At 39.3% G+C, this 24,824-nt stretch overlaps 1 long non-coding RNA gene across 1 annotated transcript; it reads left to right on the top strand.

The window, feature by feature from the left end:
• The first annotated feature begins 1,447 nt into the window (after positions 1 to 1,447).
• LOC117513323 lies at positions 1,448 to 24,824 on the top strand. Its single transcript, XR_004561562.1, has 4 exons — positions 1,448 to 1,458; positions 15,243 to 15,395; positions 17,389 to 17,391; positions 24,815 to 24,824. It is a non-coding gene; the product is annotated as an uncharacterized LOC117513323 (long non-coding RNA).

Below are 24,824 nucleotides of genomic sequence, written 5' to 3' on the forward strand. Positions count from 1 at the left end.
GCCTCTGTTTGTTTGTTTTTTTGTTTTTTGTTTTTTATAATTCATGTACTCCTTGCTGAGTCTCATAGGTTGAAAATCATTCAAACACTGGCAGTAAACTGGGACTGAACAACAGATCAGACAATAAAAGCAGCACAGTGGTCTCCTTTCCATCATCAGTTAACACTGTGGCACATTCAGAAACGCACCTGGCCGGCACACCAGTGGCAATAATTTACTGTGAAACCACCTTAGTGTGTCCCATCATCGCACCTCCTGTAATCCCTGCAGGTGAGAGAGAGAGAGAGAGAGAGAGAGAGATGGATTCCTGAGTATCTGGTTGAGCATCACACAGCATGAATAATTGATATGTAGGTTTTCCCAATGAATACACAGAAAACACACACAGATACACAAACACTTACTGCTGATGTGGTCAGCAGCCTCTCATACTAAACTAATCCTCCAGGAAATGTAAGATGTGATTCAATTAGTAGTAACGTACAGCGCCCACTACCTTCAGTGCATGTGTGCGTGTTTAAAAGCCCTCTAAGTACACAGACCATTCATTAATATCAGGCCATTTATTAGTGCACGGAGCTTTCTCACATCTCTTTCAATATCCTCGCACAGGAAGAGGAAACATCTATAAACTTCTACTAAAAAGCTGGAACGATACATTGTAAAATGTAAAAGTAAAAAGTGGAGTAATTTAAGGTCTGACAGCAAAACATTGAACAGTGATTTTGCCTTTAAAAACAACCCTGAAACATTTATAAGAAAGCAAACAATAGCCTAACTCATCTCTGAATACAGTGTTCTCTCTAAATGATTTCTGTTTGCTTTTGCATTATTTATACTGTTGTTTTCATGCACTCACTTGGTTTCTATGCTCACAGCAGCAGGATGATGCTCTCAAGTCCATTTCTAACGACCAACTCTCAGTCCAACCCCAAAGTCCATCACCCACAACAAAAACGTACACGTCTGAAAGATAAAGGCTTCACTTTTCAACACAAAGCTTGTGTAGATTTTACTGACACGGCATTTTTTAATATTAAGTACTGTGCAAAGGTTTGAGAGAATTTTGTGTAAATTTAATATCTGATTGTTCACTGTCACAGAAAATAAAAAAAAAAATCAAATGCAACTTTTTTGTTGTATTTGATTTCAATGAAGAAACAAATCAAGTTGTAAACCCAATGTGTTTTTTATTGTGTTTTATTGTGCTTTTATGGTAGCGCCTTGAGATTTGCTTGCCAAATGTAAGGCGCTTTATAAATAAAATTTTATATTATTATTATTCAATGTTTATGAGAACAACAACAAATAAATAAATAAATAAAATTATTGTTTTAAACCTGATTAATGATTCCCTATTAATCAGGAGAATACCACCAAAATTTAGGGTTAGGGTTAACCTTAACCTTAAATTAAAAATGTATAATTTAATGAATAATAAAATGTGCATATAATTTTGTATTTTATATGTAAAACATTTTTACACATTATAGACTTGAAATTTTATTTATTTATTTTTAATAACTACATATTCACCAATTTGCTATTTATTTTATGTTTTAGCTACATTTTTTTGTGTCTACAATATTCCAGATTTTTTTTTTATTTTAAATAAGCTTCATTAATATATCCCAAATATCAAATAATGTTTCAGAGTGTTTTCTCTTGTCAACAGTGTACAACACCATGTGTCCACAATGAAAGCACAGAGAGGCATTCATTTATTTTCTATACCTGCTTACTCCAAGCTATGGTCACAAGGCGGGCTGGAGCCTATTCCAGCAGTGTTTTAAGCTGAAAAACTGTTTAAACCAAACAAAACAAATTCAGTGGTCTTTTTCATTCATTCTCTACATCTGCTAATCAACGAGTTTCTGTAATGAAATAGAAAAGACATTTAATTGTCACGCTGAATGATGAAACAGAAAAGGTTGTACATTTCAAATTAGATTTTTTTTTTAACTACTAATGAAGAAAACAAAAAACCACAACATTTCTATCAAAATTCTAAGATGCCCAAAACCTTTGCATGGTTCCAGAGATCAGACAGAATTTGTGATTAATTATAGTGTATGTATATGAAGGTCATCACAACACTGCAATATTTGGCTACGGGAAAAATTTAAATTGCACGGAAATACATACACACACACACACATATATATATATATATATATATATATATATATATATATATATATATATATCAGGACATGGTGTCATATGTGTCCATTTTTAAGAGGAGATGAAGTTATGAAGTTATCCTATGTAACATATTCATGCTGCATGTAGAATTCTTGTGATACATTGTTGTGATGAATTGCTTTTACTGTAACAGCATCTTAAATTGGTTCTCAACAGTCTATTTATGTATGTATTTTCATACATTATACTGGCAATAACAAGAAAAAATAATAATTTCTGCTCTTCTGGTATACAAAACACTGCCGTTAGAAGGGTCTTGTTAAATATTATATCACGAGGACTCCGCCAATAATAATTCTCCTCTTTTAATGCACGGATATTAAAATACAGCCGATCTCACAGTCCAGTGGGAGAAAAGATGGAGGACAGAGAACAAGCATATTATTCTTTATTGCTCTGTTTCTCGTGCTCTTTGAATCTCTCTCCAGAATCTTTCAGAAAAATGCTCATGTTAGAAGAGCAGTTGATGTCATAAAGTGCACATGTCTGTTCATGTTGCCTCTGAGATATGACTGGTGTCTCACTCCTCTTATTAGGCATTTAGCAACTGGTGGGTTGAAAAAAAATGTACAAGGATATGAGAGACAAGGAAGAAAGAGGTTGAGTAGGGTGGGTTATCGCCTCCTAAAAGGGTCTAAATGATTTAAACACTTAACCTGAAAGGCGTCTCAATGTCACACTCCTACATCATCTCCCCCCTCCATCTACTCCTTTGACCTCAGTGCTCCACCTCCTCCTCATCACAATCAACCACTCAACTCAATTTGGGTGCCACTCGTATACGCAAATAAATGATTGTTGCATCAAGAAGGGCCTCCAGCACAAATTGTGCATGAATCACAAATCAGATTTCCATACTGAATCACCCAAGACCCAGGTGACCAACTGCCACTGGTGCTAATATCAAGCAGGGTACCAGTGGAACATGCACTACTTTTGGGCAAACAAAGGGAAGGAGACAGAGGAACTCTGAGTGGAAGCAGCAGAAGAGAAGTAAGATTAGAAGTGTGGCGGTGAGAATCTGAACTTTGATTGCTGATATTATGACTGGAAAATGGAGAGAAACATCTGAATCCACAAACCAAACACAAAATGGGGAACCATGAAACATTACACCTGCTGTCGTGAGGGATGCACGGTCGCACAGTTGTGCATGACACACCGGCGACAGTGTCGTGCACACTCATGCGCGTGCACGAACACAGCGCGAGCAGCTGGAGCATGTGGCATGTGGAGAAAAAGAAAAAAACAGCTGGAACGTGTGGAACCACATCGCGCACTGCTGTGGAGAAACAAAAAATAAAAAATACATGCCACCCGTGGGATTTCGAACCTGCAATTTACAAAAGCTCTGATTAACAGACAGAAGCTTTACCACTGTACTACCATCGCTGTCCTATAACATGAGCGTAAAATACCTAAAATCAACAAGGAGATAAACATATTTTTTAAAAAAATAAATTTTACGATGTAGATGAAGAAGAAATCTTTAATTACAGTGAAAAAAGCGCTGTAATAATTGACAAAATGAGGGTGGAATCCTGCGGGGGGATTTCCTGCATGGCATGATATTCACCAGCGCTGCGGTGCGCTGGTGCAGTGGTCAGCTGAAGCAATAAGTGTTTTAATTTATTTCCACACGAGGCAGCATGCCGATGTCCACACTTCATGCTGTAGTTATGCGTCTTAATATCCTACAAGCCAGTACAGGTGTTCCCGAGCTATTACTTGCGAGCACAGATATCTGACCAGATGCACGCCACAGGGGGACACGCCCATAGGCGTACGAGGTGGGGTCTATTTTGGGGAGGGGGGGGGGGCAACACCCAATTTGCCCAAATTTCAGAAACCCCCATGACTCTTTAAATTACCATATATTTATATACCCATATTTATATTTATATTGGTGACCAAATAGCGGTTTGATTGTTTACATTAATTGCCAAAATAAGTCTGACAACATTTTAGGTCATTCTATTCTGTATTCAGAGTCTACATGCATACACATAAATTGCCATGAGTGTGTATAAAACAGACCTCCCTCAAGACCAACACATGAAAGTATTGTTACAAAATTGTTCACAACTTAGTATCAACACTTGTCAAGAGATTTATAATGGGAATAACATATCCAGAAAAGGCAAACCTAATCAAGTACAATATTAAATGAAAACATGCCTGACAATTATCATATACAGCTGTATAAGAGAAGACTCAAAAGCTACCTCAGGTGACTACTTCTGCAAAGGGTATCAAGATAGTGTAAGACAACGTTAAATTGTAATCAATCAGAAAAGCATTTTGTTCCTCCTTCCCCTCTTTCTACCAAACACATCAACAATACTGTTGATGTCCACTTTGTTGGTGTGGCTTCTTTCAATACACAGAAGTCCTAATGATGAGAGATGATCCTGACCCATATTAGACCTGAGGTAGCTTTTCAGTCTTCTTAAACATGAAAATGACCTCTCTGCTGAGCACAACGTACACTGGGGAAAATAAGTATTTGACCCCCTGTCAGTTTTGCAGGTTTTCCCACCTACAAAAAATGGAGAGGTCTGTAATTTTTATCGTAAGTACACTTCAACTGTGAGAGACAGAATCTAAAAAGAAAATCCAGTAAATCACATTGTATGATTTTTAAATAATTCATTTGCATTTTGTTGCATAAAATAAGTATTTGCTCCCCTAGAAAAACAGAGCTTAACAACTGGTACAGAAACATTTGTCTGCCATTACAGAGGTCAGACGTTTCCTGTAGTTCTTGACCAAGTTTTCACACACTGCAACAGGGATTTTGGTCCACTCCTCCATACAGATCTTCTCCAAATCTGAAAGGTTTCAGCTCCCTCCAAAGATTTTCTTTTGAGTTCAGGTCTGGAGACTGGCCAGGCCACTCCAGGACCTTGAAATGCTTCTTACAGAGCCCCTCCTTAGTTGCCCTGGCTGTGTGTTTGGGGTCATTGTCAATGCTCTTACTGAGGGAAGGACGTTGTTTGCCAAAATCTCACAATACATGACCCCATCCATCCTCCCTTCAATACGGTGCAGTCATCCTGTCCCCTTTGCAGAAGAGCACCCACAGAGTATGATGTTTCCACCCCCAAGCTTCACGGTTTGGATGGTTTTCTTGGGGTTGTTCTCATCCTCTAAAAATGGTAAGTGGAGTTGACTCCAAAAAGCTCTATTCTGGTCTCATCTGACCAGCAAGGTCCCCCTGCTCAAGCCAGCACATGTCCAGACCCGTTTGAAGTTCACCAGTGACCATCAGGATGATCCAGAGGAGGCATGGGAGAAGGTCATGTGGTCAGATGAAACCAGAATTGAGCTTTTTGGAATCAACTCCACTTACCATGTTTAGAGGATGAGAACAACCCCAAGAAAACCATCCCAACCGTGAAGCATGGGGGTGGAAACATCATAATCTGGGGGTGGGAGGGAGCTGAAACTCCAAACCTGAAAGATTTGGAGAAGATCTGTATGGAGGAGTGGACCAAAATCCCTGCTGCAGTGTGTGCAAACCTGGTGAAAAACTGCAATACAAGGTGCTCACTACACACTGTGAGCAATAGGGGATTAAGGACCTTGCCCAAGGGCCCTGAGTGATTTTCCAGTCAGCCTGGGATTTGAACTGAGGATCTTCTGTTCTCAAGCCCAATGCCTTAACCACTAGACCATTACCTCCCCCAGTGTGTGCAAACCTGGTGAAAAACTACAGGAAACGTTTGACCTCTGTAATTGCAAACAAAGGCTACTGTACCAAATATTAAAATACTTATTTGCAGCAGTAAAATACAAATAAATTATTAAAAAATCATACATTGTGATTTCTGGCTTTTTTTTTTAGATTATGTCTCTCACAGTGGACATGCACCTAAGATGAAAATTTCAGACCCCTCCATGATTTCTAAGTGGGAGAACTTGAAAAATCACAGGGCGATCAAATACTTATTTTCCTCACTCTATAACCTCTTTGGTTAGTCCACAGGTGGCCTTTAGTTCTCTTACTATCCACCAGAAGGCAGAACTGCTTGGGCTTTGGACTGGAAGGAGTGGGCTTTATGCTAGTATTTACAACCCTAGACCCTGGCACTAGACTCTATAGAGTTGAAGACATCTCTTCTATTTCTACACTGATGATGGTCATCACACTTTTGAGTAAAATTTCCTCATCAGTTTTTTTTTTTTTTTCTTGGCTTTTGGAATATTTTTTAGACATAAACGTACGTATTTTCCTTACCATGGCCCATGCCCGAATTTCCCAGCCCATCTGCCCGAATTTCAGCATTTTCAGCAGCTCACAGAACAAAAAGGCTCACTCTCACTCTCATTGTTCTGTGATTTTAATTTAATGTATGTATTATTATGTGTTTGTCCTGCATCTATCTGATGTCTGTGTTTTTAATTTGACACCTTGTGTGCACGGCCACGTCCAGCTGACGGTCTGTAGTCAGCTGACAGGTGCCATATGTCCAAGCAAAGGATATGAGCAAAGCGCCCAGACTCCTGGACCTTCAGCCACAACGTTGGATTCATGCTTTTTGTGTAGAAAAATTATGGGCCCCATGTGACTCAAGTTCTCTGGGCTTTAGCACATGCAATTTCAATTTCATTTTCATTTATATAGCACCAAATCACAACAAAGTTGCCTCAAGGTGCTTCACACAAGTAAGGTCTAACCTTACCAACCCCCAGAGCAACAGTGGTAAGGAAAAACTCCCTCTGAGGAAGAAACCTCAAGCAGACCAGACTCATAGGGGTGACCCTCTGCTTGGGCCATGCTACAAACATAAATTACAGAACACTACACAAAACGAATATACAGGCAATGTTGCTGGTGCACAGGACAGGAGGGTTTCAGAAACAGACACCACACCCATCTCTGGATGGAGCCGCACCTCAAACAGAGAAAAGAAAAAACAGAATCAGGCATCAGAAAGACAACAAATACAGTGTAATTTGTCAGCATTAAGCAACAAGAGAAACAAGAAATACTAAGGTGATCACCGGCCACTAACCCTAAGCTTCACTAAAAGACCCAGAATTTAGATAAAGTTGAGGCCGTGGCCCGCTCTCTTTACTAATAAAATGAATTAAAAGAGTAAAAAGCGTAGCAACATACTATGCCAGTATTTTAGCCATATGAAAGGGAAAATAAGTGCATCTTAAGTCTGGATGCAGGCAAGATTCTCTTTTTTCCTCCATTGCTCAAAATTATTTCAAGCTACAGTTCCATTTTCTCAAACAGAAAAACATTTAGCTGCACCTCTGATGGACTCGTGATTGTGTATTAACCCTCACTGGCCAGCCTCTCTGAGTCTAATCATAGTGGATGAGATTTTCATTATTATTATTTTTCTGCTTCTCCTCTCACCCCATGCATCAATTTATGATACTTCGCTCTTATTCTGTCTCCTCTCCCTCATTCCCAAGCCTTCTACTCATCACGTCCCCGTCCTCAACTTTACGGATTCCCTATTTTTCATTTTTGTTCGCTTCCTCTCTCTTCTTCTTCTTCTCTGCCTCTCTCCCCTGGATATTAAGGTTGATTTATTGCCTCTTGTTGGAAAGGTTGGCGTTTTAATAACTCATTCCTCCTCTTCCCAACAAGAGAGAATGTAAGGAAGAACATTCGTAAGCACAAAATAAACGTGCAGACAGGCAGCATGGTTTTCAAGTGCATTTTCTTCCATCTCGCCTGCGCTTGGCTCCTCTTTCATGTCTACCGGTTCCTCTCGCCATTCACTCCAGCTGAGGATTTAAAAGCTAAAAATGCAGCCGAAATGGATGTCAATTTGAGCTCCTCTCTGATCTTTGGCAAGAAAAATACACACATCCAACAGCTGAAATGGACTGAGGATGTAAAAACTGACAACCACATGGGGAAAAGCATATTAAAACAAGGTACCAAAAAAATAAATAAATACATAAAAGCTCAGTGATGGCTGATAAATGGCACACTGGAAAGGCAGAGAACTGAAAATAAAAAAGATGACCAAAAATGGAAATGTGTTCACCAGCTGACAGGCCACTGAGGAGACTGAAAAAGAGATGAGTGCAGTTGATTCATTGTCAATGAACAGAAAAATATGATGCCATGTACGATTGAAGAGTGTTTCTTTGCAGGAACTGCATTCATAACCATCTGGTCATTAGTATATTAGTATTTTATCATTTTAGTGCAACACCAGATCAATGTTCTGTTTTGTTTTTCATAAGGTTAGAGTGGCTCTAAAAATCTATTTACTCAACAAAAATATAAATGCAACACTTTTGGTTTTGCTCCCATTTTGTATGAGATGAACTCAAAGATCTAAAACTTTTTCCACATACACAATATCACCATTTCCCTCAAATATTCTTCACAAACTAGTCTAAATCTGTGATAGTGAGCACTTCTCCTTTGCTGAGATAATCCATCCCACCTCACAGGTGTGCCATATCAAGATGCTGATTAGACACCATGATTAGTGCACAGGTGTGCCTTAGACTGCCCACAATAAAAGGCCACTCTGAAAGGTGCAGTTTTGTTTTATTGGGGGGGATACCAGTCAGTATCTGGTGTGACCACCATTTGCCTCATGGAGTGCAACACATCTCCTTCGCATCATCCGTGAAGAGAACACCTCTCCAACGTGCCAAACGCCAGCGAATGTGAGCATTTGCCCACTCAAGTCGGTTACGATGACGAACTAGAGTCAGGTCGAGACCCCGATGAGGACGATGAGCATGCAGATGAGCTTCCCTGAGATGGTTTCTGACAGTTTGTGCAGAAATTCTTTGGTTATGCAAACCGATTGTTCAGCAGCTGTCCGAGTGGCTGGTCTCAGACGATCTTGGAAGTGAACATGCTGGATGTGGAGGTCCTGGGCTGGTGTGGTTACACGTGGTCTGCGGTTGTGAGGCTGGTTGGATGTACTGCCAAATTCTCTGAAACGCCTTTGGAGACGGCTTATTGTAGAGAAATGAACATTCAATACACGAGCAACAGCTCTGGTTGACATTCCTGCTGTCAGCATGCCAATTGCAAGCTCCCTCAAATCTTGCAACATCTGTGGCATTGTGCTGTGTGATAAAACTGCACCTTTCAGAGTGGCCTTTTATTGTGGGCAGTCTAAGGCACACCTGTGCACTAATCATGGTGTCTAATCAGCATCTTGGTATGGCACACCTGTGAGGTGGGATGGATTATCTCAGCAAAGGAGAAGTGCTCACTATCACAGATTTAGACTGGTTTGTGAACAATATTTGAGGGAAATGGTGATATTGTGTATGTGGAAAAAGTTTTAGATCTTTGAGTTCATGTCATACAAAATGGGAGCAAAACCAAAAGTGTTGCGTTTATATTTTTGTTGAGTGTATGTGGTGACCATATCTTTTCAACAACTGCCATGAGGTGAGGATTCCATCCATGGAGTCTCTTAATCTGTTGATGATCAATTTGTATTCAGCAACAACCAGAGTTGGGCAGCGTGGTGGCTCAGTGGTTAACACTGATGCCTCACAGCAAGAAGGTCCAGGGATCACTTCCCGCCTGTGTGGAGTTTGCATGTTCTCCCCAAGTTCATGTGGAAGTTCAATCTTCCTCCCCCTTAGCTGTGTGTGTGTGTGTGTGTGTGTGTGTGTGTGTGTGTGTGTGTGTGTGTGTGTGTGTGTGTGTGTGTGTGTGTGTGTGTGTGTGTGAGTGAATTTGTTTAATTGGTCTTTGCAATAATTTTCTTTGGCATAACAGCACCCCCACAAGCATTTCAACTCAGTGCATTCGGCAGAGGTGTACACTCTCTGATTGCCCTTTTGTTTAATAAGTGTGGACTGCATTCGTTACATGGACAAAAAAAAAAAAAAAAAAAGTAATATTGAACTCTGGCCAGGTTTGATGGAATTTGTTAACCATTTTCTGACATTCAGAGACAAAATAATCAAAATAATTACATTATTTCCTAATGAAAATAATTCTTAGCAGGTCAAGTCCCATTATTCAGTTTATTTCAACTCAATTTATTTGATTTATATAGCAGCAGATCACAACAAAGCTGCCTCAAGGTGCTTCACACAAGTAAAATCTAACCTTACTAACGGCTATTATGAACAGAAAACAATGGGAATGTGTGTCATTTTATCATTTCTGTTGACCTTTTTAAAATATGTTGATGTTTATATACTAAACCATTAATTGCTTAATTTAAATACACTCAACATACATTTTAAAAATCCTTTATTGGAACCATGGGGGGATTGAGAAAATAATTTCAAGACAGCAATTGTGAGATTTCCAAACAGAGCCTTTATTTAGACAGTGATTATTCACGCTGGTCATTAGAAGACCATATCAGTTTCCCTCATTTACTGAGAGAAAGTGAGGAGAGAATGGGAAGATAATGATTAGATGGTATCACTTTCACCCATCTTTTGATGAGGGGAAGAATGACAGAGCAGAGAGAGCAGATTGATACACTCTGAGAATCCACATCCTCCCGCAATAAGACAATAACTAGCAATTAATAATTCAAATCACAAGCCCGCAGCCAGCATATTGACACATGAGAGTTGCAAACCTGCTAATAGCACTGGGTGCACCATTTAGCTGTGTTTGCACTGCAGGTAAATATGATCAAAGTGATTATGCAGTTTCACAGCCTGAGCAATGTTTGTTCTTTTACAGAACATCCCCTGCAAGAACAATGAAGTTAAAGTGTATGTAGACTTAACTGGAGAATATGATGTGGGATTATTAGAAAGCATGGAAGCATTTTTCATGTTTCCCGGTTTTTCAGTGCAAACCTGCCAAAGTCTGTGGTCTAATAAGAGCTGAAACTGTGTTTAAATAACACACATCCAAAATTTTGCAGTAACGACGCAGAATTGCTGATTAGAAAAATTAAAAAGTCATCACTGTGTAGGGGAAAAGAGCATTTTTATCTTCAGCCCATAATTTGAAGTGGTTGGGTCTGTTTGAATGTTTCCCCAGGGAATAATTAACTTCCTTTTAGTTCCTACCACATAAGCAGGTCTGCTAAATCCCCATCACATTCTAGAGCCACAAATATCCTCCGATAGTCAGAGATTACAGACACGACAACACTCACTTCTGTTGTTATGGATCCGAGCAGAACAACACAAATTTAAAGTACTGTAACAATTACAAATAAGTGAACTTATGTAAGAAATGAAGTACTAATGGAGGCACATATGTTTTGCTCAGCAGTAATACCTCAAACAGACCAAAAGAAAGAACAGCGATGCCCGATGCTTGTCTACAATGCTGACTCTGTCCGTGTGGAAAGCATGTCACGAGCCTTACATGTCAACATATATGGGATGTCTTTAACGTATCTGGATTTAGCCCCATTTAAACTGCTTATACATCAAATCATGCAAAAACAAAATCACGTGCAAAAACAACAAAACAGCATGAAACAAACCAGACTCTTGTTTTCTGAAGTCTTGCGCAAGTTCCAGAGGAAATAAGACTTTGTTTGACTTCTGCATGTGTTCTTTGTTTGAAAAGAATTCACTCTGACAGCAGCGAGTTTCTCCCTGAGCGATGAAGCAAAATCTGAACAGCGTTACATTCTATTGTGTTATTTTTCTATGGATGTCACACAGTTTATTTGGTAATGGACCAGGTCATGGTGTCAGTGTCACATGACCGCCTAGTAATTAATTCTGGTTCCAAATAAACAATCATTAATGATACAATAGTGTTCAGAATAATAGTAGTGCTATGTGACTAAAAAGATTAATCCAAGTTTTGAGTATACGAGGTCTGTGAGAAAAGTAAACGGACATTATTTTTTTCAAAAACTATATGGATTTGAATCACGTTTGATTACATCAGACATGCTTAAACCCTCGTGGGCATGCAAGAGTTTTTTTCACGCCTGTCGGTTACGTCATTCGCCTGTGGGCAGTCTTTGAGTGAGGAGTGGCCCACCCTCTCGTCGATTTTTTCATTGTTTCAGAATGGCTCAGAGACTGCTACTTTGTTTGATAAAAAAAATTTCAAAACCTGTAAGGCACAACTGAGTGGACACCATTCGATAAATTCAGCTGGTTTTCGGTGAAAATTTTAACAGCTGATGAGAGATTTTGGAGTTTTACTGTCGCCGTAAGGACGGCCCACGGCACCTGACGGCGATCTGCACTCCGAGGCAGCGTCGTCTCGCTGTTTCAAACTGAAAACTTCCTAATTTCAGGCTCTGTGGACCCAAGACGTCGTGAGATAACAGAGAACTTTCAGAAGAATTCGGGATCAGGAGTTTATCCAGACATTCCACTGTTAAAGGAGATTTTGTAATGAAAGAACGTGCGGGCAGATTCGCATGTCGGGCCGGACCCGACCGCAGGGGGTCGCCACAGGAAAAACACCTCCGCTGGAAACCTTAATGGGCAAGTTGGAACATGCCCAAGCTGTTAAACAGTTTCTCAGATACTCACTTGTTGAAAGCCATCAAAAGCCGCCTGAATTTTACAAATGGTTTTCAACACGGAGGTGTTTTTCATGTCGCGGCGCAGACGGATTTGTCACATCGTCACAGATCCGACTCGGCAAATTCGTCCGCACGTTCTTTCATTACAAAATCTCCTTTAACAGTGGAATGTCCGGGTAAACTCCTGATGCCGGCTTCTTCTGAAACTTCTCTGTTCTCTGACGACGTCCTGGGTGAACAGAGCTTTAAATTAGGATGTTTTCAGCTCAAAACAGCCAGACGGACGCCGCCTCCGACCGCGCCGATCCGCTTTGTGGGCTGTCCTTAAAGCGAAAGAAACTCCACAATCTCTCATCAGCCGTTAAACTTTACACTGAAAACCAGCTGAATTTCTCGAATAGTGTCCACACGGATATCCCTCACCGGTCCTGAAAAAATCTGATAAAGCAACGCGCGCCGTCTCCAGCAGCGTCTCAGACAAAGAGATTCCGACGGGACGGGGAGTCCACACCTCACTCAAAGCCTGCCCACAGGCGAATGACGTCACCGACAGGCATGACAAAACTCACGCATGCGCACGAGGGTTCAAGCATGTCTGACGTAAAAACATATGAATCAAATCCATTTATTTTTTGAAAAAAATAAAAAGGACCGCTTTTTATATCACAGACCTCGTATTTCTTATTGTTACATGGGAAACAAGGTACCAGTAGATTCTCACAAATCCAACAAGACCAAGCATTCATGATATGCACACTCTTAAGGCTGAAAATTGGGCTATTAGTAAAAAAAGTAGAAAAGGGTGTGTTCACAGTAATAGTAGCATCTGCTGTTGACGCTACAAAATCAAAACTATTATGTTCAAACTGCTTTTTTAGCAATCCTGTGAATCACTAAACTAGTATTTAGTTGTATAACCACAGTTTTTCATGATTTCTTCACATCTGTGAGGCATTAATTTTGTTGGTTTGGAACCAAGATTTTGCTTGTTTACTAGTGTGCTTGGGGTCATTGTCTTGTTGAAACACATATTTCAAGGGCATGTCCTCTTCAGTATAAGGCAACATGACCTCTTCAAGTATTTTGACATATCCAAACTGATCCATGATGCCTGGTATGCGATATATAGGCCCAACACCATAGTAGGAGAAACATGCCCATATCATGGTGCTTGCACCACCATGCTTCACTGTCTTCACTGTGAACTGTGGCTTGAACTCAGAGTTTGGGGGTTGTCTCACAAACTGTCTGCGGCCCTTGGACCCGAAAAGAACAATTTTACTCTCATCAGTTCACAAAATATTCCTCCATTTTTCTTTAGGCCAGTTGATGTGTTCTTTGGCAAATTGTAACCTCTTCTGCACATATTTTATTTAACAGAGGGACTTTGTGGGGGATTCTTGCAAATAAATTAGCTTCACACAGGCGTCTTCTAACTGTCACAACACTTACAGGTAACTCCAGACTGTCTTTGATCATCCTGGAGCTGATCAATGGGTGAGCCTTTGCCATTCTGGTTATTCTTCTATCCATTTTGATGGTTGTTTTCCGTTTTCTTCCATGCGTCTCTGGTTTTTTGTCCATTTTAAAGCATTGGAGATCATTGTAGATGAACAGCCTATCATTTTTGCACCGGCGTATAAGTTTTCCCCTCTCCAATCAACTTTTTAATCAAACTGCGCTGTTCTTCTGAACAATGTCTTGAACGTCCCATTTTCCTCGTCCATTTTCACAGAGAAAAGCATGTTCAACAGGTGCTGGCTTCATCCTTAAATAGGGCCACCTGATTCACACGTGTTTGTTCCACAAAATTGACGAACTCACTGACTGAATGCCACACTACTATTATTGTGAACACCCCCTTTTCTACTTTTTTTTACTAATAGCCCAGTTTCATAGCCTTAAGAGTGTGCATATCATGAATGCTTGTTCTTGTTGGATTTGTGAGAATCTACTGAATCTACTGGTACCTTGTTTCCCATGTAACAATAAGAAATATACTCAAAACCTGGAATAATCTTTATAGTCACATAGCACTACTATTATTCTGAACACTACTGTAAGTGCAGCAAACACCAAGCACTTTACAGAACTAGAACAGTCAATAAAAGGTGACGCACTGAACTGCAGATTTTTAGTAGCATGTTTCTTACACAGCAAGAACTGATCCTTTGAAGCAAAAGTATGAACTGGTATGAGACCAAAGCCTATAATGTTCACGTAAGGTCCAGCTTTAGCCAATTTACAAGCAGCATTGACTGTAGTTTTTAGAAATTCACATATTTGTTCATTTATTCTTGGGTAGTGGCAATTGGCAGATTGCTATAGTTTGCCATCAGTTGTAAAACAGTAACACTGGTCTACAGTCAAAATGCTTCTGAAATAAATGTAGTCAAATTTTACTAATTTTGGGCCACTGAGAATGAAAAGGCTCTAGTTTTAATATATGTTACTACTATGCTACTAAGGGTTACCTTTTGATAATTTTTAAAGTGTCACATAAAAACAGGTGAAATATTATTATATGACCATCCAGAGAAACATGAAAACACCTATGCGTACGATTTATCATGAAAAATCTACTATCAACATAATATAATTATTTAGACTTAAAATGTAAAAACTTAAATATCTTAGAAACAGTAGCCAACCAGTCATTTTTATTGTCATATTTGAATTCAACATGTCAAAATTCATCGTAAATAGCACATTATATTTCTGAAGCAGACAACTTCTTAAAATTTGTACACCAGTGTAATGGTAAAGTCAATTATGTTCCCTTGAGGCCTCATGTCCACGTGGATATTTTTCTGCACCATCATCTTTCTTTAATTTCTCTAAATAAGAATGGAGTGTATGCAGTCACATGTAGCCGCCTCCAGAAAAAGCATCACGTCCAGGTTGTATTTTTCAGAGTGTGGTGCTTTTTTTTGTGTGTGTGTGTGTGTGTGTGTGTGTGTGTGTGTGTGTGTGTGTGTGTGTGTGTGTGTGTGTGTGTGTGCAGCTGTTCCAAACGCGTTCAGTTTAAAATACTTCAAACTTTTCTGAAAAGCCCCAAGGCGCTTTATATTGTAAGGCAAGGCCATACAATAATTATGTAAAACCCCAACGGTCAAAACGACCCCCTGTGAGCAAGCACTTGGCTACAGTGGGAAGGAAAAACTCCCTTTTAACAGGAAGAAACCTCCAGCAGAACCAGGCTCAGGGAGGGGCAGTCTTCTGCTGGGACTGGTTGGGGCTGAGGGAGAGAACCAGGAAAAAGACATGCTGTGGAGGGGAGCAGAGATCGATCAGTAATGATTAAATGCAGAGTGGTGCATACAGAGCAAAAAGAGAAAGAAACAGTGCATCATGGGAACCCCCCAGCAGTCTACGTCTATAGCAGCATAACTAAGGGATGGTTCAGGGTCACCTGATCCAGCCCTAACTATAAGCTTTAGCAAAAAGGAAAGTTTTAAGCCTAATCTTAAAAGTAGCGAGGGTGTCTGTCTCCCTGATCTGAATTGGGAGCTGGTTCCACAGGAGAGGAGCCTGAAAGCTGAAGGCTCTGCCTCCCATTCTACTCTTACAAACCCTAGGAACTACAAGTAAGCCTGCAGTCTGAGAACGAAGCGCTCTATTGGGGTGATATGGTACTACGAGGTCCCTAAGATAAGATGGGACCTGATTATTCAAAACCTTATAAGTAAGAAGAAGAATTTTAAATTCTATTCTAGAATTAACAGGAAGCCAATGAAGAGAGGCCAATATGGGTGAGATATGCTCTCTCCTTCTAGTCCCCGCTAGTACTCTAGCTGCAGCATTTTGAATTAACTGAAGGCTTTTTATGGAACTTTTAGGACAACCTGATAATAATGAATTACAATAGTCCAGCCTAGAGGAAATAAATGCATGAATTAGTTTTTCAGCATCACTCTGAGACAAGACCTTTCTGATTTTAGAGATATTGCGTAAATGCAAAAAAGCAGTCCTACATATTTGTTTAATATGCACTTTGAATGACATATCCTGATCAAAAATGACTCCAAGATTTCTCACAGTATTGTGGGGCCAAGTACAATAACTTCAGTTTTATCTGAGTTTAAAAGCAGGAAATTAGAGGTCATCCATGTCTTTATGTCTGTAAGACAATCCTGCAGTTTAGCTAATTGGTGTGTGTCCTCTGGCTTCATGGATAGATAAAGCTGGGTATCATCTGCGTAACAATGAAAATTTAAGCAATACCGTCTAATAATACTGCCTAAGGGAAGCATGTATAAAGTGAATAAAATTGGTCCTAGCACAGAACCTTGTGGAACTCCATAATTAACTTTAGTCTGTGAAGAAGATTCCCCATTTACATGAACAAATTGTAATCTATTAGACAAATATGATTCAAACCACCGCAGCGCAATGCCTTTAATACCTATGGCATGCTCTAATCTCTGTAATAAAATTTTATGGTCAACAGTATCAAAAGCAGCACTGAGGTCTAACAGAACAAGCACAGAGATGAGTCCACTGTCCGAGGCCATAAGAAGATCATTTGTAACCTTCACTAATGCTGTTTCTGTACTGTGATGAATTCTAAAACCTGACTGAAACTCTTCAAATAGACCATTCCTCTGCAGATGATCAGTTAGGTGTTTTACAACTACCCTTTCAAGAATTTTTGAGAGAAAAGGAAGGTTGGAGATTGGCCTATAATTAGCTAAGATAGCTGGGTCAAGTGATGGCTTTTTAAGTAATGGTTTAATTACTGCCACCTTAAAAGCCTGTGGTACATAGCCAACTAACAAAGATAGATTGATCATATTTAAGATCGAAGCATTAAATGATGGTAGGGCTTCCTTGAGCAGCCTGGTAGGAATGGGGTCTAATAAACATGTTGATGGTTTGGATGAAGTAACTAATGAAAATAACTCAGACAGAACAATCGGAGAGAAAGAGTCTAACCAAATACCGGCATCACTGAAAGCAGCCAAAGATAACGATACGTCTTTGGGATGGTTATGAGTAATTTTTTCTCTAATAGTTAAAATTTTGTTAGCAAAGAAAGTCATGAAGTCATTACTAGTTAAAGTTAATGGAATACTCAGCTCAATAGAGCTCTGACTCTTTGTCAGCCTGGCTACAGTGCTGAAAAGAAACCTGGGGTTGTTCTTATTTTCTTCAATTAGTGATGAGTAGAAAGATGTCCTAGCTTTACGGAGGGCTTTTTTATAGCACAACAGACTCTTTTTCCAGGCTAAGTGAAGATCTTCTAAATTAGTGAGACGCCATTTCCTCTCCAACTTACGGGTTATCTGCTTTAAGCTACGAGTTTGTGAGTTATATATAATAATAATAATAATAATTTTTTTAGCCTATTGAAAAAGATCAGTTTAGTGGCGGCAGCGTATTTGTTGCATTAAAATTTTGTTTAAGCCAATCCTGTGGATACATGTTAAGGATTCTTTCTCTCAATATATCAACAATTTTCATATTGACTTTCCAACTTTGAAAACTGAGATCATAGAAAATTGATCTTGGTATGTGTGAGCCACTGGCAGTCCCGTTTAAAAAAACTCCATCTATATTCACTGACATTTTTTTTCTGTTATCGCAGGTAAGAGATTTGTGTCTTCCTCAAAAACATTTATACAGATGGGTTATAATAGCACAGTCATTTCAGCCTCTAAACACCTTTTCCAATTCCTCTTTGACTGTTATTACCAGGAAATCTTCCTAATATATTGTTTGTCTTGATATCAATGCAAAAAATGACAAGCAGCAAGTTCAAAATGTGAATTTCTTGACGATAATGGATCAAGATAACCTTGACTCTACATTTGGCAGAACAACAAGCCACACGTGGAAACACTCACAGCCCTGTTCATCTCAAAGTTAATTTTACAACAGAAAGTTGCTCAGTCCATCTGGGATATTGAGAAGGAGCTCAGGGAGGCACAGCAGGGAACAGAAAGGGAGGAGAGAGGATAAATTGTGGAGGTGTTCAGGGAAGAGAATGACTGCTGGCACACGGCCTGGATGGGGGAGAAAACGGAGGGAGAGCGGACAGTGAGGGACTGCAGGGAGCAGACCAGTGAATGGAGGGAGCAGAAGGACAGACGAATATTCAGAGGGGACCATGTGTCCTCTCCTTGTTTCCATTTGATGATGCTAATCACTTACAAATGTGGTGAGAGAGGTGAGGAGGTCACAGGAAGGTAAGAGGAACGATGGCTGCAGCACGTGAGAATGAGAGTGAAATAAATCAGAGCAGACAGAGTTTGAAATAGATGGGTACTGAGCACACATACCTCCTCCCTGGCTGAAGCCATCTAATCTCACAATAAAAAAGATCAATCCCACTCTTAAAAGATAATTAACAAAAATCTGTTCAGAACTTTCCGAGTTAACCAACCACAAACAGACAAATAAGTAAAAAGAAAAGACAAAAAACGGAGGCTAAAACACACACACATTGGCATACTTAGGAAGACAAAGATGAGATTTGTTACATGCATCATTAGGAGCGTCAGGTGCAGCACTGTGGTTATGTGGTGTGTTTTCCCCAAGCATGATTGAGCATGCAGGTGCCTCCTTGCTGAGGATATCACAGACTGGACCAGGCCAAGGGGATGTCGAAGTCACACCTGGCTCTGTGATATATTTTCAGGAGAAAGATGGATTTAGAGAAGGCTTATGATAGGGTGCCAAGAGAAGAGCTGTGGTATTGTATGAGGAAGTATGTGAGGTTGATGCAGGATGTCTCTGAGGATATTGTGACACCAGTGAGATGTGCAGTAAGAATGACAGATGCATTCAGGATAGAGGTGGGATTTCATCAAGGATCGGTTCTGAGCCCTTTCTTGTTTCCACTGGTGATGGATATGTTGGTGGTCGAGATCAGACAGGAGTCTCTAGGGATATGATGTTTGCAGATGACATTGTGATCTATAGTGACAGTAGAGAGCAAGTTGTGATACACATTGGAGAAAAGGGGAATAAAAGTCAGTGGGAACAAGATGTAACACATATGTTTGAATGAGAGGGAGAGTGGTGGAATAGTGCTGTTACAGGGAGTAAAGGTGGTAACACCCCGTTTACACTGAGTCCACGACCGAGTTGCGATTGAAAAATAGCCTCTGCTCCCTATCACTCTCACTGACTCCCACTGGGGTTGCAGGCTCGTCACAATGGGGTCTCCATGGTCAGAAAAAGATCCCTCTTGGCCGCATCCCCCTCCATCAGGTGTGTGAGTGTATTGAACTGTTTAAAACACTCACACCAGTTGTGTGACCAGTTAACAGATACATGGGTCTCATAATTGGTCTTAATAAACTTTCACATCTCATCTCACTTTCAACTTGATCCTGTGGGTCACAATACACTCTCAATTGACTCTGCATGGGGTTGCATCAATGATCGCAGATATTAACATATTTTCCACTCACACAATTCAGTCGCAATACAAGTAACAGATCACAACGGAGACCAGCCAAGACTTGTGAGAGTTGACAAGATGTCATGATCTTGTAAGTCTTATATAGGTCTCAGTCCAGTGTAAATGGGTCATAAGGGTACAGTAGGGGAGTTTAAATATCTGGGGTTGAACATTCCAGCAGGGGAGAACAATGGCAGGAGTGATTTGTGATATATGGGTACCTGTAGGACTAAAAGAGAAAGCAATGTTGTATAGCTTGGAGGCACAGGCAGTGACACAGAGACAGGAAGCAGAGCTGGAGGTGGTAATGTAGAAAATGCTGTTATTTTCTTTTGAAGTAATAAGGATAGATAAGATTAACACTATGGTTTAAAGAAAAAGTGAGAGGTGAGATTGAGATGGTTTGGGTACCTACAGAGGAGGGATGCCTGGTATGTAGGAAGAAGGATACTGAGGATGGAGACATGAAACATAAGGAGAAGAGAAAAGACAAAGATGAGGTTTATGGAAGTCATGAGCAATGGATGTGCAGGATGTTTGTATGACAGAAGATGATGGAGATGGACAATCTATAGTGGTGACCCCTAAGAGGATGAACAGTTTAATCGGATCATTAAAACGGATAACAAATTATCAATAATCCATTTCAACAGCAGAAGTCTATATGCAAACTTTAACAACATTAAAGAATATTTAAGTCAGTTTAAAAAAATATTTAACATAATTGCTATATCAGAAACATGGATCAATGAAGATAAAGGAATGGATTTTGAACTGGATGGATATGAATTTAATTGTGTAAACAGAAAAAATAAGAGTGGAGGAGGAGTGGCTGTGTATGTGGATAAGAACATGGATTATAAAATAGTAGACAATATGACAACTGTGATTGATAACTTATTAGAATGTATAACTATTGAAATATGTGAAGAAAAAAGCAAAAATGTATTAGTCAGCTGTATATATAGAGCACCAGGATCTAGTATTGAAACATTCACTGACTGTATGGGAAAAATGTTCTCAAAAACTAATCAAAAACTGTGTTCATTTGTGGTGACTTAAATATTGATCTGCTCAATCCAAATAAGCATAAAATAACAGATGAATTTATCAGTATAATGTACAGTATGAGTTTATATCCAAAAATCACCAGGCCAAGCAGAATTACATCCCATAGTGCCACCTTAATTGATAATATATTCAGCAATGATATTGAGAATAACACTGTGAGTGGATTATTAATCAATGACATTAGTGATCATCTACCAGTTTTCATCGTTTATAATAGAAACCATCGGCGGAATCAGCCAGAGGAGAAAATAAAATACAGGCGAGTGCGGACAGAGGAAAACATGAACACACTAAAGAAGGATTTACAGGAGCAAAACTGGGAAAAGGTATACAGTGAAAGTGATGTTGATAGTGCATATGAAACTTTTTTACAAATATTTACATCATTATATGATAAAAATTGTCCAATTAAACAAGACTACAGAAAACAAAAATCCAAGCTCGACCATGGATGACGAAAGGGTTACGAAATGCATGTAATAAGAAAAATACACTGTATAGAGAATTCATAAAACTAAAGACTAAAGAGGCAGAAAATAGATATAAGAAATACAAAAATAGATTAACTAATATTATACGGGTATGTAGGAAGGAATATTATAGTAACATATTATATAATAACAAAAACAATATTAAAGGAATATGGGATATATTAAATAGCATTATCAAAAATGGTAATAAAAAACAGAGTTACCCTCAGTATTTCATTGATAATAATGTCAAGAAGGAAAATAAGGATGAGGTAGTCAACGGTTTTAATAATTTTTTTGTAAATATTGGACCAAGCTTGGCAGAAAAAATTCCCGATTCCCAACCTGAGGATTGGGATAATAATCTCATAGAAAGAAATCCCTGTTCAATGTTCCTCACAGCAGTGGATGGAAATGAAATTATAGACATTGTGAATAATTGTAAATATAAAACATCTACCGATTTAAATGAAATTGATATGGTGGTGGTAAAACAGGTCATTGAATGGATTGTAGAACCATTAACATACATCTGTAACTTATCATTTCAAACCGGTAAATTTCCCAATCAAATGAAAATAGCTAAGGTTGTGCCGCTGTATAAGACTGGGGATAGACACCACTTCACAAATTATAGACCTGTTTCTTTGCTTCCACAATTTTCCAAATTATTAGAAAAGTTATTCAATAATAGATTAGACAAATTCATAAATAAACATAAATTACTTACTGATAGTCAATATGGATTCAGAGTACATAGTTCAACATCACTTGCATTAATAGAATCAGTTGAGGAGATTACAAACGCCATAGACCACAAATTACATTCAGTTGGAATATTTATAGACCTTAAAAAGGCTTTTGATACAATCAATCATGACATATTAATCAGTAAACTTGAACAGTATGGGATTAGGGGGTTGGTGTTGCACTGGGTGAGAAGCTACTTAAGTAACAGAAAACAGTTTGTGAAGTTGGGGGAATATACATCATCATGCTTGGACAATGCTTGTGGCGTCCCACAGGGGTCAGTATTGGGTCCAAAACTGTTTCTAATTTATATAAATGATATTGTCAATGTTTCCAAAATATTAAAATTAGTATTATTTGCAGATGACACAAGCATTTTTTGTTCAGGGGGGGATTTGCAGGAGTTACTGAGGAGGATCAGTATAGAAATGGGAAAATTGAAAATATGGTTTGACAGAAATAAATTATCATTAAACTTAAGTAAAACAAAATACATGTTATTTGGCTATTGTAATACAGACATACAGGTTCAGTTACAAGTCGAGGGGGTAGATATTGAAAGGGTACATGAAAATAAGTTTCTGGGGGTGATAATAGATGATAAGAAACTGGAAGACTCATATAAAACATATACAAAGTAAACTGTCAAGAAGCATTTCAGTTCTAAACAAAGCGAAACATATTCTGGACCACAACTCACTCCGCATTCTTTACTGCTCACTGGTTTTACCATATTTACAGTACTGTGCAGAGGTATGGGGTAATACTTATAAAGGTACAACACAATCACTATCAGTAATGCAGAAAAGAGCTATAAGAATTATTCATAATACTGGCTATAGAGATCATACAAATCCACTATTTTTACAATCCAAATTCTTAAAATTCACAGACTTGGTTCATTTTCAAACAGTACAAATTGTGTATAAAGCAATAAACAATTTACTTCCAGCAAATATTAAAAATATGTTTTTTAACAGATCAGGGGATTACAGTCTGAGGGGGAAATTTAATTTAAAGCATCAGTGGGCACGAACAACATTAAAAGGTTTCTGTATTTCTGTCTGTGGGGTGAGGATGTGGAACAGATTGGGAGTGGGGCTCAAGCAATGTCCAAGCATGAACCAGTTCAAACAGCGGTACAAAAATATGTTTTTTTCTGGGTATAGGGAGGAGGAAGGGTAATGAGGGTTAGGGTGTTTTTGTTGTTTGCTTCGGCTTGTAAATATATAGTATTTTGTATGTAAGTAGGTATGTGTAGGTGTATATTTATGTTTGTGTATATATACGTGTATATATGTATATATGTGTATGTTGATGTGTATATGTATGTGTGTGTATATATATGTATATATATATTGATATCGGTTTAGGTGTGTAGGAATTTATGTGTATATGTGGCAAAGGGTATTACTGGTTGTGGGGAAGAAGGGGTAGGGATAAATAAGCTGATGCTTCACCCTACCCCTTTTCGGACATGTTGGGTACACAGTAGGAACTTTTTTGTTGTTGTCTTTACTGATCTATCTTGTAATTGTTGTTGTATCAAATGTTCGAAATAAACAGTTTTCATTCATTCATTTTTCATTCATTAAGAGGAGCACCCAAAGGGGAAAGAAGATGATGTTTTGAGCACACTACACCATGTGAGCCATAATGTGGAAGAGAGTTGAATCTTGCAGTACTGGCTCAATTTAAAAAATTAACAAATTTAGGCTTTTGAATGTATTTTCTGTTGAACAATTGTACTCTTTGCAGCAATGGGAAGAGTCTGATGGCACCTGTTGCATCTGAATATCCTGCTGAGCCATCATGGATTTGATCTCTATCCCCAGTGAGGAACAAAATTGGAAAGTAGCCCAACCTCACTTGCTGGCTGGATGTCCCGTGCCTGGGACCTGGGAACAACTTGGGGATTAAGGACCTTTCCAGAGGATCCTCTGGACACAAGCCCACCACTTTAACTACTTGACCCTCACCTCCCACAAGAAAAATAATTTATTTTCGCAAGTCTATTATGTTTGAACTTGCAGTTTGAGCATCATAGCATCTGTTGGGAGTTAAAAACACTCACTCTCATCACTCATCTTCAACCGCTTTTCCGGGTTTGGGTCGCGGGAGCAGCAGCTCCAGCAGGGGACCCCAGACTTCCCGTTCCCATGCCACACTGACCACCTCTGACTGGGGGATCCCGAGGCGTTCCCAGGCCAGTGTGGAGATATAATCTCTCCACCTAGTCCTGGGTCTTCCCCGGGGTCTCCTCCCAGATGGACGTGCCTGGAACACCTCCCTTGGGAGGCAGCTAGGAGGCATCCTTACCAGATGCCTGAACCACCTCAGCTGGCTCCTTTCAACACAAAGGAGCAGCAACTCTACTCCGAGTTCCCCACGGATGACCAAACTTCTCACCCTATCTCTAAGGGAGACACCAGCCACCCTGCTGAGGAAGCCCATTTCGGCTGCTTGTACCCGCAATCTAGTTCTTTCGGT

The sequence above is a fragment of the Thalassophryne amazonica genome, chromosome 7 (genome assembly GCF_902500255.1).
Source record: "Thalassophryne amazonica chromosome 7, fThaAma1.1, whole genome shotgun sequence".
NCBI classification, from domain to species: domain Eukaryota; kingdom Metazoa; phylum Chordata; class Actinopteri; order Batrachoidiformes; family Batrachoididae; genus Thalassophryne; species Thalassophryne amazonica.